The sequence below is a fragment of the Schistocerca serialis genome, chromosome 9, assembly GCF_023864345.2.
Source record: "Schistocerca serialis cubense isolate TAMUIC-IGC-003099 chromosome 9, iqSchSeri2.2, whole genome shotgun sequence".
Classification (NCBI taxonomy): domain Eukaryota; kingdom Metazoa; phylum Arthropoda; class Insecta; order Orthoptera; family Acrididae; genus Schistocerca; species Schistocerca serialis.
In genome coordinates, this window is record NC_064646.1 from 152,505,599 (window position 1) to 152,519,970 (window position 14,372).

Consider the following 14,372-nt stretch of genomic DNA (forward strand, 5'->3'; position numbering starts at 1 on the left):
TTATGTCCTAGATATTGCAACTTTCGGCATTTCACTATCTTCATTAATTTAGGTGTAGTGGTCATTGTTCTCAAAACTTCTACGTTTGTGGCTCTCTGGCACCAAGGAATTCTCAGAATCCGCCTATAAAGCCACAATTCAAAAGCCTCCAGTTTGTTCTCTATGTTTTTATTTAAGGGCCATGTCTCCATGGGGAGTCGCCATCGTTGTGGACTTCGCTCGCGCGCGACTGTGCATAAGGCTATCGATAACATTGAGTTGAAGACTCCTGTTATCACAGCGAAGAATAAAGCCAAACGCATCGCTTCTCGTGCTGTTATACTTGTGCACTGAAAAACGCTTCTGTCGTACCCACAGCATTAATAGATGCAAACTGTTTTGGGGCTATCTGTTCCTCACATAGTATATTTATTCTTCTATGTATCACCCTCAAAAGCAATATCAGGATTTGGCTCATGAAGCTTATCGAATGACAATGTCCACATTGTTTTGCATTTGACTTTTACGGAATGTATAAATTTGATTGAAAATTTTGGTTAACCATTTTACATGATTTTCATCCATCAATTTTAAGAAACGTGCTTCTACTTTATCTGGTCTCACAACCTTTCCGTCCTTCATCTGATTGATGGCTGTTTGTACCTCTACTTCTAGTATATCTGTACCACTTATTTGTTTTGTACTTGTATTACAAGCACATCTATTGTCATGAAATAAATTTTTTATGTATTTTTCAATGCATTTTACTTGTCTTCTAATTCTACCATCAAGTTCCCTGCTTCATCCATTAGTTTCTCACTGATGGTCTTACTGTATTTCCTTATTTCTTGCGTACATTGAAACTATCATATTTACTTTGATAAAACTCGATTTCCTCGCACTGCTCCACTTTTTCACTTTCGTTTGCCTCCCTCATTTTGCCCTGATGTCCTTATTTATCTTCCTGTAGTCCATTAGGTTTCGCTTACGTAATCTCCTTTCCTCCAAGATATTCAGTATCTCATCTGCCATGCATGACTTCCTCTTCTTTCTCTCTAGTTTCATGTACTTTTCCTTTACTTGCTGCACAACAATCTGTAATTTGTTCAATTCTAAACTGACATTGTTATTTGTGATGTCTTCTGTGTTAATCGCCAAGTTGAGTTCGTGTATTCTGTTTTACTATCGGGTCTTTCATTTTCCTCAACTTGTAGATCTTCTTTTGCATTCTCTCCACTCTGTTCATTCTAAAATTGATTCTCTTCATTGAAATATATAGAAGAAATAATTAAGTGCGTTGGTTGTCTGTGCTACTTTGAGATGAAGAGGTTGGCACAGGAAAGGAATTCGTGGTGGGCCGCATAAAGCCTTGGAGGAGTCGCAGATGAAAAATAGACGTGTGCAAAACTTGAGAACGAAAGGAACAAGTTGCATAACTCGATGGAACTTGGACTATACATAAAAATAACTGCTACAGTATAGTATATGATAAAAGAGTATAGTGTAGTATATTATAGTATAGTATAGGAGATAAGTTAAAGAAATAGCCAATGGCGGCAGACTGCAACGTGCTCCCATGGTGGCCACGAGGTTGGTTAATAGTTCTTGTCTTTGGACGTTCGTTTCCTGCACCAGAGTGGTTGAAAACTGCGTCGTCCCCCCCCCCCCCCCACCCCCCACCGCTACTTCTCATCTTCTCGGGCGGAGAACCGGGTGGCCCACTCCATTCGCGAATATCGTCTCTTTTAAATAGCTCCTGCTCCTGAGCTGTTCGATGCGATCGCGCTTTGTCTCACATAAAAATGAACTGAGGATCTGAAAAGACGCACATGGGGAAGAAGAACAGCGTCACAACAGCGCTGACCGCCGAGTGTGGCGTATTCAAAGCCAACCCACAGCATTACACCTGACCAACAAAACGACCATGTACGAGAATGCTGGATGTATCCTCATATTATGAGAAGTGATAATACGTAATACATCGAGGAACATTGACGAATGTGACTGTTTTGGTACTCCAAGTGTTAAAGTGGTGGGAGCCATAATTTTGCATGGGCATAGGAGCACTGAACTCTAAATCTCTGTATCACCATCCCTTAACTGGTGAATGCTATTGTGACACAAGATCAGGGTGGATATACTTAAAAAAGCGCAAGAGAAACAGTTTAGTCTTGCTCACCAGTTTTATAATGTGGATGAAACCGTTGAGCTTAGTCCATGAATAGCAGTGTTTGCACTTTAAGTGACACATTGATTTCCATATGCAATCGATGTTAAATTGAACGAACTTTGGGCAACCTTTCAGAAGAAACTTTTACAGAATAGTGCTTTTCTCTTGCGAAAAGAAAAAAAAACTTTTTATAGCTGTTTTAAACATCTTAGAGTTTGTAAATTTATAAGTGGTGGCCCTACAGGCTCCTTTCTTATCTGACGAACCATTGTTTTATTAACAAATGATACTGAAAGTTTGATGCCTTTGGCAGTGTTATTTTTTGAGGAAAGTGTATAAGAATATAAAAAAAAGTATGTAAATAAGTTATACAGAACAGCAACCAGTCACTTTTTTGAATAATTATGTTTTATTCCATGAACCGGTTTTCGAACCTTTTCAGGTTCATCTTCAGATGGTTTCAGGAAGTTACATTATTACTGGTAGTAGCATAATGCTGGGTGCTGGCTCTATGGCGGAAAGATGGGTCACATCTTAATGTATCGCCATGACTATAGCTTATCTGTCGATGTGGATGTAAATTTAGTTTTTACTTACTGCGACACTAACCGAAAAAAGCCGCCTATACTGTCTCAGTAAGTAAAAACTAAATTTACATCCATATCGACAGATAAGCTATAGTCATGGCGGTACATTAAAGTGTGACCCATCTTTCTGCCATAGAGCCAGCATCCAGCATTATGCAACTACCAGTAATGATGTAACTTCCTGAAACCATCTGAAGATGAACCTGAAAAGGTTCAAAACCGGTTCATAGAATAAAACATAATTATTCAAAAAAGTGACTGGTTGCAGTTCTGTATAGCTTATTTACATTCAATATGCAGTCACGGTTCTAAAATATCCGTAATGGATAAGCATTAAAAAAATGTAGTTTTGAGAAAAACTATATTAAAGTTTTACGTATAAGAAATTAATGTACATTGCCATACAGACACACTTTCAAAACGTCCCAATGTTATACTGTGGCTCAGCTTCATCATTTTTATGTTCTTTTGTTTTCTTAGAAGTTCTGGTTATCCTGACCCGCTTAGCAGCATATCCTGTAGAAACTTCATCGCAACAGATACGTTGATTGTCGATGCTTTTTAGTCTCCTTTCAGAATTGATATCATAATTTGTTCGTATGATGCATAACATATCAGTCTTCTTTGAAACACCAGCATTGAAGCACATCACCGCATGGTGAAGACTAAACTTCACTGTTTCTTTTCTAACAAAAATAGTTATTGGTGTCCTTGACCAAATGACGGAATTTAAACTTTCATTCTGATTCTGAATTTTACCATGGAGACACATTTTCATCGGGTAAGATCTCTGAAAATGGATTTGACAGCAAGCAGGATAGCTTCTGGGATTAAATGTTTATACTCATAATCAGAAGCTGTTGCAGGGTTGCTGAATATGCACTAGTTATCAAAGATTATGTTGTGGTTTCTCGTCCGCTGAAACTTTGCGAAAGAATGTATCCCAGATAGCTATTCTCATTCAGATTGTGGCAGTTAGCCCCAATTGCAATACTGTAATATTCTGAAACTTGGCTCGTTCAATCTTTGCCAGGCTCCCTTTGCCACCTAATTTTTATCCCGCACATATATTCAGGAGTTGTGATTCCATTCTTTTCTGTACATACCCTATACACTCCAGTTTATTTATTTTGAACGTAAGCCCATGCGGTTTCTCTTCTTCCATTTTCTGATAGCCTTACCGTCCTCATCCCCATAGGAGTCTGTGCAAGACAACTTTTTACTGCTAATACCGTTTGTAAATGCTAACACCAGCCACTTCCATACGTCCACTAGAACGTTTATAGTCCTTTTCGCACACATTCTGCGTAGTCAGATTTCTGCTACAGATGTCACAGAACTTACTAATTATTTCGGTGTCCGGAACTAAAAATTGTGGCTGACACAGTGCCCTTTAGGGATGTGTGATCGCGTTTCTGACAACTGTTACTGCCAACTGCAGCAATATGCCTTGGGCTAAATTTCGTATTACTGAACTCAACTACTCTTTCGCTGCTTTCAATATCGTAGACTCAGTTACAACATCACCAACAGTCTTGATGTAAACATCAAACTTTCTAAGAGGTCGGGGAATGTTCATCATTGCACAAAGAATTACACCTGAATTTCGTCTTTTCCCAATAGTGCATACACTTAGATCGTTTATCAATAAAAACAACACCAATAGCCGTTACATAGGTTTATTTCTAGGCAACCAGTTTCGACGTTACGCTACGACATCTTCAGGCCAAGACTACTCCAATTCAGCAACCTTCATGTTAGAAATATAGCAGTACCTTTAACTGGTTTCGTAATAGCTATTACGGGCATACGTGCTCGCTGGACAACAGCAACTTGTCTGTTGTCCAGCGAGCACGTATGCCTGTAAAAGCTATTACGAGACCAGTTAAAGGAACTGCTATATTTGTAACACGAAGGTTCCTGGATTGGAGCAGTCTTGGCCCGAAGATGTCGTAGTGCAACGTCGAAACTGGTTGCCTAGAAGTAAACCTATATAACGGCGATTGATATTTTTTTCTTGAACATTGAACAGCCGTAGTCCCATACTCCACCAGAAGATGGAGCTACATTCATTAGATCGTTTATCGCTTTTCTACAGTTTCCTTCTGGTTACATGAGATGACGCTGTATTGGCAGTAAATTTATGTGGAAAACATTTCATATCTAAATTACAAAGTTTCCTTCGTTTTCCCCAAATCTTCATGGGGAGTGATGCTTGTTCGATAGTCCGTACAGCACGTGTGTTTTTCCACAAGTTCACTTAGTAACCACGTAGGAAACAAAAAGCTTGTGTCAACAGAAGCAGAAATACTCTTCCCACCAAGTACTAACCGGCTACGATATTATTGCACTTCGGCTCTCGTGGCCGTTATCGGAAACACGTGGTCACGTTACATTAAACAAGTACAGCGGTGAGTTACGAAAACGCACCGCATTGTGAATGAATTCAAGACAGTTGTACACAGATGCCAAGTGATTCAGGGTGTCCTCGTGAAACATCACGATAGAAACACAGTAATCCGACTGAAGCGTCCTGACCTACGGTGCAATAACATTGTGGCCAACTAATATTTCACTGTCAGCCATTTGAGAGCAACTTGGAAAACAGAAAGCACGTAGAGACATTTTATTTATGTAATGATACTCGGGTTGACATCACCTTCTATATTGCTTTCTTCTCTCTCTTCACAACTAGCAATTAAGTTTTTTAGTTTTGTATATTTATTTACACGAATACTAGGTTTACAACCAAACTTCCTTATTCTACCCATTCCGCTTATAATTTTTGACAAAATCACGCTACAAAATTTGTATCACTAAAATATGAACAACAAATATGAAACACTTGTCAAACGATAGTTAATAATGCACACAGGATGGCAGACATACACTAATGGCCATTAAAATTGCTACAGCACGAAGAAATGCAGATGATAAACGGGTATTCATTAGACAAATATATTATACTAGAACTTTGGATGGCTTGTGCAGGTACAGCTGCCCATGCAGCTTCAACACGATACCACAGTTCATCAAGAGCAGTGACTGGCGTATTGTGACGAGCCCATACAGGACCTGCAACATGCGGTCGTGCATTATACTGCTGAAATGTAGGGTATCGCAGGGATCGAAAGAAGGGTAGAGCCACGGGTCGTAACACATCTGAAATGTAACGTCCACTGTTCAAAGTGCCGTCAATGGGAACAAGAGGTGACCGAGATGTGTAAGCAGTGACACCCCACACCATCACGCCGGGTGATATGCCAGTATGGCGATGACGAATACATGCTTCCAATGTGCGTTCACCGCGATGTCACCAAACACGGATGCGACCATCATGATGCTGTAAACAGAACCTGGATTCATCCGAAAAAATGACGTTTTGCCATTCATTCACCCACGTTCGTCGTCGAGTACACCATCGCAGGCGCTCCTGTCTGTGATGCAGCGTCAATGGTAACCGCAGGCATGGTCTCCGAGCTGATAGTCCATGCTGTTGCAAACGTCGTCGAACTGATCGTGCAGATGGTGGTTGTCTTGCAAACGTCCCCATCTGTTGACTCAGGGATCGAGACGTGGCTGCACGATCCGTTACAGCCATGCGGATAAGATGTCTGTCATCTCGACTGCTAGTGATACGAGGCCATTGGGATCCAGCACGGCGTTCCGTATTACCCTCCTGAACCCACCGAGTCCATATTCTGCCAACAGTCATTGGATGTCGACCAACGCGAGCAGCAATGTCGCGATACGATAAGCCGCAATCGCCAGCCTGTAGCGCCTAGGACAGCTCGGTCACCCGGCCGGCCGTTGTGCGTCAGAAAAATGACTGTAGGTGCTAATGATTTCTTTTACTTGTTAATATTTAGGACGATACTTTGAAATTTGTAGATTCAAAATATGTAAGTGGTAAGTTTTTATCGATAAACAGGGTTTGAAGAAATGCGGTCACTTTAACCCACCTTCCTCTTTGTCTGCTACCGTGTATACTGTAGATTGATAAATTAATATGGATATAAAGAGATGGTACCAAGAGCTAGAAATGTTAGACATGGCGTACGAAGACTCGACGCGACGGAATAAAGGGTGCAGAAACGGGAGGAGGCCGCGTGGCGTCGCTGCGGCGTCCGCGGGAAGAATGGGCATTGAGGCGGTCGGCGGCGCGCTATCTTTAGCGCCGGAGGGGCGGCTATTTTCGTTGTGTCGCGCGCGACTCGGCCGGTGTGCGAGGCGCCGAACGGAGGGCCAGTGCACGCCGGGACACGAGGCCGCCCCAAGCCTCCAGCCGCGAAGCGCCACAGGTGCCGTGACGTCACCGCCGCTCCGCGCCGCGCCGCGCGACAGCGAAGTCCGAACCGCGCGGCCGCCGCTTCGTAGCGGTTGGGCAGCTGCGAGTACGCCGAGGGTCTGTGACGCCGTACACCGCGACTGCTGCTCCCATCTCGTAACCTTATCGCTTACAAATGCACATGACTTGATGCCTGTCTCCTGTCAAACACCACGTGCGGTACCAGCGGCGCAGTCGTGTGTTTTGTGTTTTGCTGTCCAGTGCTTAAGTGTTGCCTCCCTGACGCAAACAACAGGTATACTTCTTCCCTTGTGTAAGCGATATGTGACTGTCATCGAGATGCTGCCTGCCAGAACAGCGAAGGAGCCTATATCTTCGAACTGCAGCATTTCCAACAGCAACTAGATAAGCAAGTCTTTTTCAGTATCTACTACAAGCTCCCAATAATTTTAGAGTCATTTCGGAAGTGGACCACTACAATTGATGTATCAGACTTGAAGAAACGTAATTTTTTTTTCATCTACAGCACAAAATACTGATTCTACATTTGAAAAGGGCAGAAATATCGAAAACAACACACAACTTGAAATGTTGATTCGTCAATGGCATCTGTCTGTTCGCCTCTTATGACAACGATTTCCCTCTTGTTGACCATATTCTCACGCCCAGCCACCCCAATGTAAAGCGCCTTATCTGCAGTGTCTGCCTAGTGAAACACCGTTTCCTCCTGAGCTAAGTGTCCATAGTTCCTGTTATACCATTTGATTAACCTAAATTCGTTAAGTTTATCAAACGAGTAATATTTCCCAAAATCCAAAACATTACCAGTGGAAGTGTGAATTCACGTAATGGAAGAAAACGTGATATTACTCTATTGGTTTCTGAAAGACGCTTATGAATAATTATGTATAAATGCTGTGCATATAAATATTGAAAATTTCATCCGTGGTCAAGTGTTTTTGTGTACAGTGCCATCAAATGAAGACGTCTATTGCTGCAGTTCTGCTCAGTTACGCTGGCGCTTTCCGTTAGCAGATTACTGAACCACATACCACAACGATTACTCATCTCTTCATCAACGAAGTATCATCCGTCAAAGGTAAATATAGAATTTGAATTTTCGTTCTAGTATCATGCTACTAATTCTTGTTTTTCTGTCCCCCACTCATTGTTGCTTTCCACTGCGTTCTCCTCATCCTCTTTTCCACCTTACCTTTTTAGATCATTGGGCATTAGTTTTAAATTAAACAAGCTGTTGTTCTCTTAGACATAATTTATTTCTAGCACAATTACCCCATCACTGTTGAGTTTGTGTAATCTTTGTTATTAGTCCTTGACTCCTGAAAAATTAATGTTTTATTGACTTCAATATTCAACAAAATGCAATACAGTTTGTTGCTTACCGATTTTAAAGCATTAGAAGCTTGTTGGTAACCCTACGTCACTGTAAAATTTATTTCACATGTGTTAAAGACACATGTGGATCACGAAATCTAGCCAACAAACCGTGGGGCATTGGCTAAACTGTAAATCTCAAAATGGAAGGCATGAAATTCGTCACAGTGCAAAACTTAAACGGAAGCTGTTTTTGAGACCTTGTTCTGTGACATGTTTCAATGAAACTGATCTATGATGCAAACACAAATAGTTATCCCAGAAATATCGAATTTTTCTTTTAAAAAACTGAATGAAAATTTCTGGTTTCCTAGAGACTAGGATGAACTCCTCTGAAGCTATAAGTAAGGTCATCATCAGAATATGAGCTCCAGGCATGCGTTTAAGGCCGACGATGATGTGGCAGCGTGATAATTGGGTCACGACTTTCAAATCAGCTTAATGTCAACCACGTGATCAAGCCAGCGAAAGCGTGCGGAGCTCGTAAACGTCTTGTAAGTGGAACATACAAATATTTAGAGGTGAGACTTCCATCCCACTTTGTGACCGTCTGGTTTACAATGCACTATGCAGGTTCACTCAGCTATATACGTTTTCCTGTTGAGTTTCGTGTCGTTAACGGCAATAAATTGTAATACGACGGCAACATCTAATGTATTACTTTAGTGCACTGGTTCTGTTTGGAGACCAGTTTATCTGCTAGTAGTGTACTGATGGAAATTTTCATCTTAGAGTTAGATATGTATACGTAATGTGGTGTGGTACTCCTGTTTGCATATATTGCCGTTTCAGTCGTCCTGTAATACGTAGTATGGCGTATTATGCAATTTCGCTGTAATCGATGTCGCTGGCTTCAGTAATGGTTTACAAATGTTTACAGAGGGAAAGATAACCTTACTTTGAAGACTCATTGAAAGAGGTGTTCAAACCGTCATCACATTTGGATGCAGTACTCGGCTCTACTTTGCAGTGAGTTACGAATTTCTGCAAATACCCCGGATCCTGTCAAGACCGTATAGTTCGCTGCTCCACATCTTCAACCATATCAACGACAGTACTGTACAATTCATTTGTCTGATAACCTAGACAGAAAAATCCAGACGCCTGAAGACAGGTGATCTTGGAGGCAAAGGTATGGACCGTTCTCAACATATCCGTTTTATACCATACTGACGCCTTACTTCTGCATCTACATCTACTTGGATACTCTGCAAATCCCATTTAAGTGCCTGACAGAGGGTTCATCGAACCACCTTCACAATTATCTACCATGCCAATCTCGTATAGCACACGGAAAGAATGAACACACCTTTCCGTACGAGCTCTGATATCCCTTATTTTATCGTGGTGATAGTTCTTCCCTATGTAGATCGGTGTCAACAAAATATTTTCGCATTCGGAGGAGAAAGTTGGTGACTGGAATTTCGTGAGAAGATTCTATCGCAACGAAAAACACCTTTGTTTTAATGATGTCCAGCCCAAATCCTGCATAATTTCTGTGACACTCTCTCCCATATTTCGCGATAATACAAAACGTGCTACCTTTCATCTACTTGTCATCTTATACACTTACATCAGCAGAAAAATGAGCTGGTGACCAATTATGCAATTGAATTTCCCTACTATGAGCCATGGATAAAATTTCAGACCAATTAAATAGGAACTTATCGAAATGTTCATACTAAAAATGCACTTCAATGAAGACAATACTTTATAATGAAATCGGTCGCGGGTCGACCTACGTATGTTGGATATGTTTTGCTTCTGTTACTGTATACTTTCGTTTCTATCACTTTTCGCTATTATTTATGATACCCTGTAATGAAATGAATTAAATCTACATAAATACCAATTATTACAATAATTCCTTTCGACAACCACTGAAGGTACTGCTTTCATTCAGATGAAGCATGTATGGTGCAGTTGCAACACACCATCGAAACTATAATAGGTTTTTATACTTGGGTCCAAATTCCATTAAATTTCTTGAAAGAAGTCATTAGCCTGCATCGGTGTGTTCCTTAATCGAAAAAAAAACAAAAAACAATTGCATTGTAAATTAGGTATATTCGCCGTCTTGGGCGTTATCAATCAACACCACTCAAAAATTATGTCAGATGCTCCTATTTGTCAACGTGTCATGCTCCACAAATCCAGTGTGAAACAATTTAAAATATACGAGTAATAGCATCAACTATTTCAGTCTATCTTCAACATATTTCATTGACAAGTGTGTTGTTCTGTATTTAGAACGAAAAATTGCAGGTCACGTGGTGTCCAAGCATTGTGTCCATGCTCCAAGGCCGCTATGGAGGCAAGTACGCGCATTAAGTGATACGGTTTGTGGCACTTTCTCATGGAGAAAACTGCTGCCCTCTTGGGTGTGGAGCTAAAAAGTTAGAACAGCCACAACAGTCCCACTAGTCTGGTGTGTTCTCTTCTCTGCTTTCATTCATCGAAACCTGCGTTGTCAAAGATCTTCAGTCTCAAACTTCAAATCGGTGTACCTCACTCAGAACGCATAGCTGGCCATATGCCCGTATGTGCATATGCTTCTTATCTTCTCAGGGATTGCGTTCTGCAGATTGTAACTATTTAAAAAAATCGCTCTAGATACGGGGGGAGGAAGCTAAGACAGGCCACCCCAAATACATCCAGAATGAATAAAAATACAGCAGACAATATGGTGAATTTATTGAAATTCGTAGGTAGTTTTTATCTTCTTCTCTGCTGGGCTCGCAGCATAAAGTCAAAGTATGACAGTTTCTTTCAATCGGTACAAAGTTAGCAGAAAATTGTTTTGTTTAACTCGCGTTGATGACATTGATTCACAACGAGCTCGTTTAGGCGAAAATGACATTTTCAGATGTTTCTGTTTATATTTTACCATTACGTGTATATATTTTACGCGTAATATTACATTATGTGTACTTATGTCTAGGAGGAGTGACGTCCATAATGCAACTTCGTGCGAGTTATCTTTCTGATAGAGCGTCGTTATTATATATCACATAGCTTCATTTGTAATGGATTTTAAGTTATTTTATACAGTACTTTTTGACAGGTTATTTGACAGTTGTTGCTCCAGCGATGCTTTATGTTTGCAAAGTAAATTATATCGCTGAATTTCGGGGACAGTGTCTGAGTTTCGGAGACAGTAAATTTGTAATTATGTGAAGCTTAACGTTATCTATTGTTTTTCATGTTCCGTGTCATTTTAATCCTTTTTCTATTACGGCAATAAAGTTTTCTCAGTATTTTTTCTTTCAGATCTGTTTCTTGTTTAAGAATGGCGTTCAGATCCTTTTTTTGTATAAGTGTAGATTTCCAGTTCATCTAAAATGTCATAGCATGACCTTTGGGTATTTTATGTAGAACTGGAAAGGCATTTTCGATTTGTTCTGCCTTATCATTTTGGCTTTTCATATGTAGAAAAACTTTATTGGTTACTTCCATAGTTTCTTCAGTTGTCTTTGGACCTGATTCCAAAGTTTCTTCCTGTTTGTCCAATAGAGGATTTTGTGTAGTTGTCACAGGAAATTTTCTAAATGCCCAGATAAGAAAAAATAGGGATCTCATTTTTCTCTGATCTTATTTCTGTTTTCGGGTTATTGCTTGAACGAAATGCTAGTTTTACTATCGTATTCTTTAGAAAATTGTTCAGTTTGCTGCATATTTATCTGTGTATACTGTTGATACGTAGGTTGGTGTTATTATAGTTCCATCCTCTCGTTTCAGGTATGCCTATATGTGTTAACTGTTATAGGCTTTAAATATTCTTCATATAATTTGAGCACTGTATTTGGTTAAAATCATTTCTTTGCACTATATATTGCAGTGTTGTTATTGCACTTTGTATAGCATTATTTCTGAGAGATAAATTTATGACTCTATTGATCAGTTTCCTGAAATATGCATATTTATGTGAATGTGGGTGACATGAATTTATTTGCAATTAAGCCTGTAGTAGAAAATTTTCTATAAATTTAGAACTTGTCGTGGTTATTACTATTGCCTTTTTTAAGTCCAAAAAATTTATGGATTTTTTGCTCTCTTTCTATTCTAAATTTTATTTCTGGGTGTTAACTGTTTAGAAGAATTGGATATTTGCGTACATGGGAAAAAAATTTAAAATCCTTAACGAACAAACAGATGTGAAACATAAAAATTAATTAGAAAATTTTATTGAATTACTAGGAAAGGGAAAAGGATAAAAATGACACACCGTATAATAAAATAGATAGCCTTAAGCTTCGCATAACTACAGATTTACAACCTCTGAAACTCAAACACTATCCCTGAATTCCCGCGATATAATTTGCTCTGTAAACCATAAAGCGCCGTTGGAGTGAAAACTGTCAATGGCTGTCAAAAAATACTATATAAAATCACTCAAAAGTCCAATACAAAAGGAATTACGTGATTTTTAATAACGACATATCACCAGCAACAAAATTCGCTTCCGGCCGCTGTGACCGAGCGGTTCTAAGCGCTTCAGTCCCGAACCGCGCTGCTGCTACGGTCACAGGTTCGAATCCTGCCTCGGGCATGGATGTGTGTGATGTCCTTAGGCTAGTTACGTTTAAGTAGTTCTAAGTCTAGGGGACTGATGATCTTAGATGTTAAGTCCCATAGATCTTAGAGCCATTTGAACCATCTGAAAATTCGCTACAAGATACATTGTGGACGTCATTTCACTTATACCTACGTACAATATAATGCCATATTACATAGAAAATACATAGACGTAAGTACACTACAAGAGTTATAATTTCTCAACAGGAACGCTCAAAACGAAAATTCCACTGAAACGGGCTCGTAGTGAATCAGTGCTATCAATAAGAGTTAAATGAAACAATTTCCAACTAACGTTGTACTGGTTGAAAGAAAAGTCATAACTTTTATAGTTTATAGCTGCCGAATTACAACGTCGACCCTTTTTTTCTAATGGATCTACGTTTTATGGCGGAGTTCATGCATTCGGGAGACACCAGTCTTTCCTAATAGACGACTTGTTTTAATTGTCGCCTTAGATAAAGGTATACAAATGCTACGTTTGGTGAGAGTGCAGGCTATTTTGCATTTCCTGAACAATCGTTGCAATGCTCTACAAACGTTGTCTTAAGAGGATCTGTCATTACATCTGCGGAGTGGGTGGGACAGTCTTAGTGCATTTTCCGCTCTGATCGCTTTATATCCAGTGGGATGTCTACCAATAAGTGCACCAGGAGCATATCCTAGTAGCTCGAATTACTTGAATGTATTTAGATTCCCGTTAATAAAACAGGGAGCAACGATGCTGATCTTGAAAAACAAGCACCAAACGCTGACAGACCAAGAACGTTGTTTTTGTCCGCTTTTTCGAGTCAGCGCGGATTTTCACGCTTACTGCATATTGTGAAGACTGATTTGGCCATGGTTTGTAAGTGATACTTCTTCCTTGAACAAAATTTTCCATGGATATGCCGCATCACTTTCTACTTTTCATAGATAAGATTCGGAGCATTGTAACCAACTCTAAAAGTTTAACTGGTGCTTAGGTGGTTTATTAAATGATGGGTGTATGTTAAAAATGCCAAGAACACCGTCAGCTGTAATTTCATCTCCAATTTGTTGTACCGGTTTAAGAGTTTCAATACGGCATGATTCGGCCCTTAAACAAGAAAATTACCAGCCATATTACTATCAGGGATTACATCAAACAAAGGTACAAACTGTAGATACATGAAAATATATTTGTCATTAATGATCTTGTCTGAGAAAGCTTGAAAATAAGGCCACCACATACAGATATTCCGCAAGATATGCTTCTTATGTTAAAAGACGAAAAGAATAAGAAATGTCGAACAGTGAGTTACCGAACGTGGAAAAGTCGATAACGAAGTACATGTTCATAGTGCATCAATGAAAGTACATACACGGGAAGTTAGCTGACGTAATATATGCCTAAGCT

General features: G+C 39.8%; 1 protein-coding gene across 2 annotated transcripts in view; it reads left to right on the forward strand.

The window, feature by feature from the left end:
• Positions 1-7,008: 7,008 nt before the first annotated feature.
• Positions 7,009-14,372, forward strand: part of LOC126419152 (TWiK family of potassium channels protein 18) — a 1,284,255-nt gene continuing 1,276,891 nt past the window's right edge. For both annotated transcript variants that reach the window (XM_050086262.1, XM_050086263.1), the window contains exon 1: positions 7,009-8,123. The gene's annotated coding sequence lies outside the window, so the exon portion shown is untranslated. The remainder of the gene's footprint in view (positions 8,124-14,372) is intronic.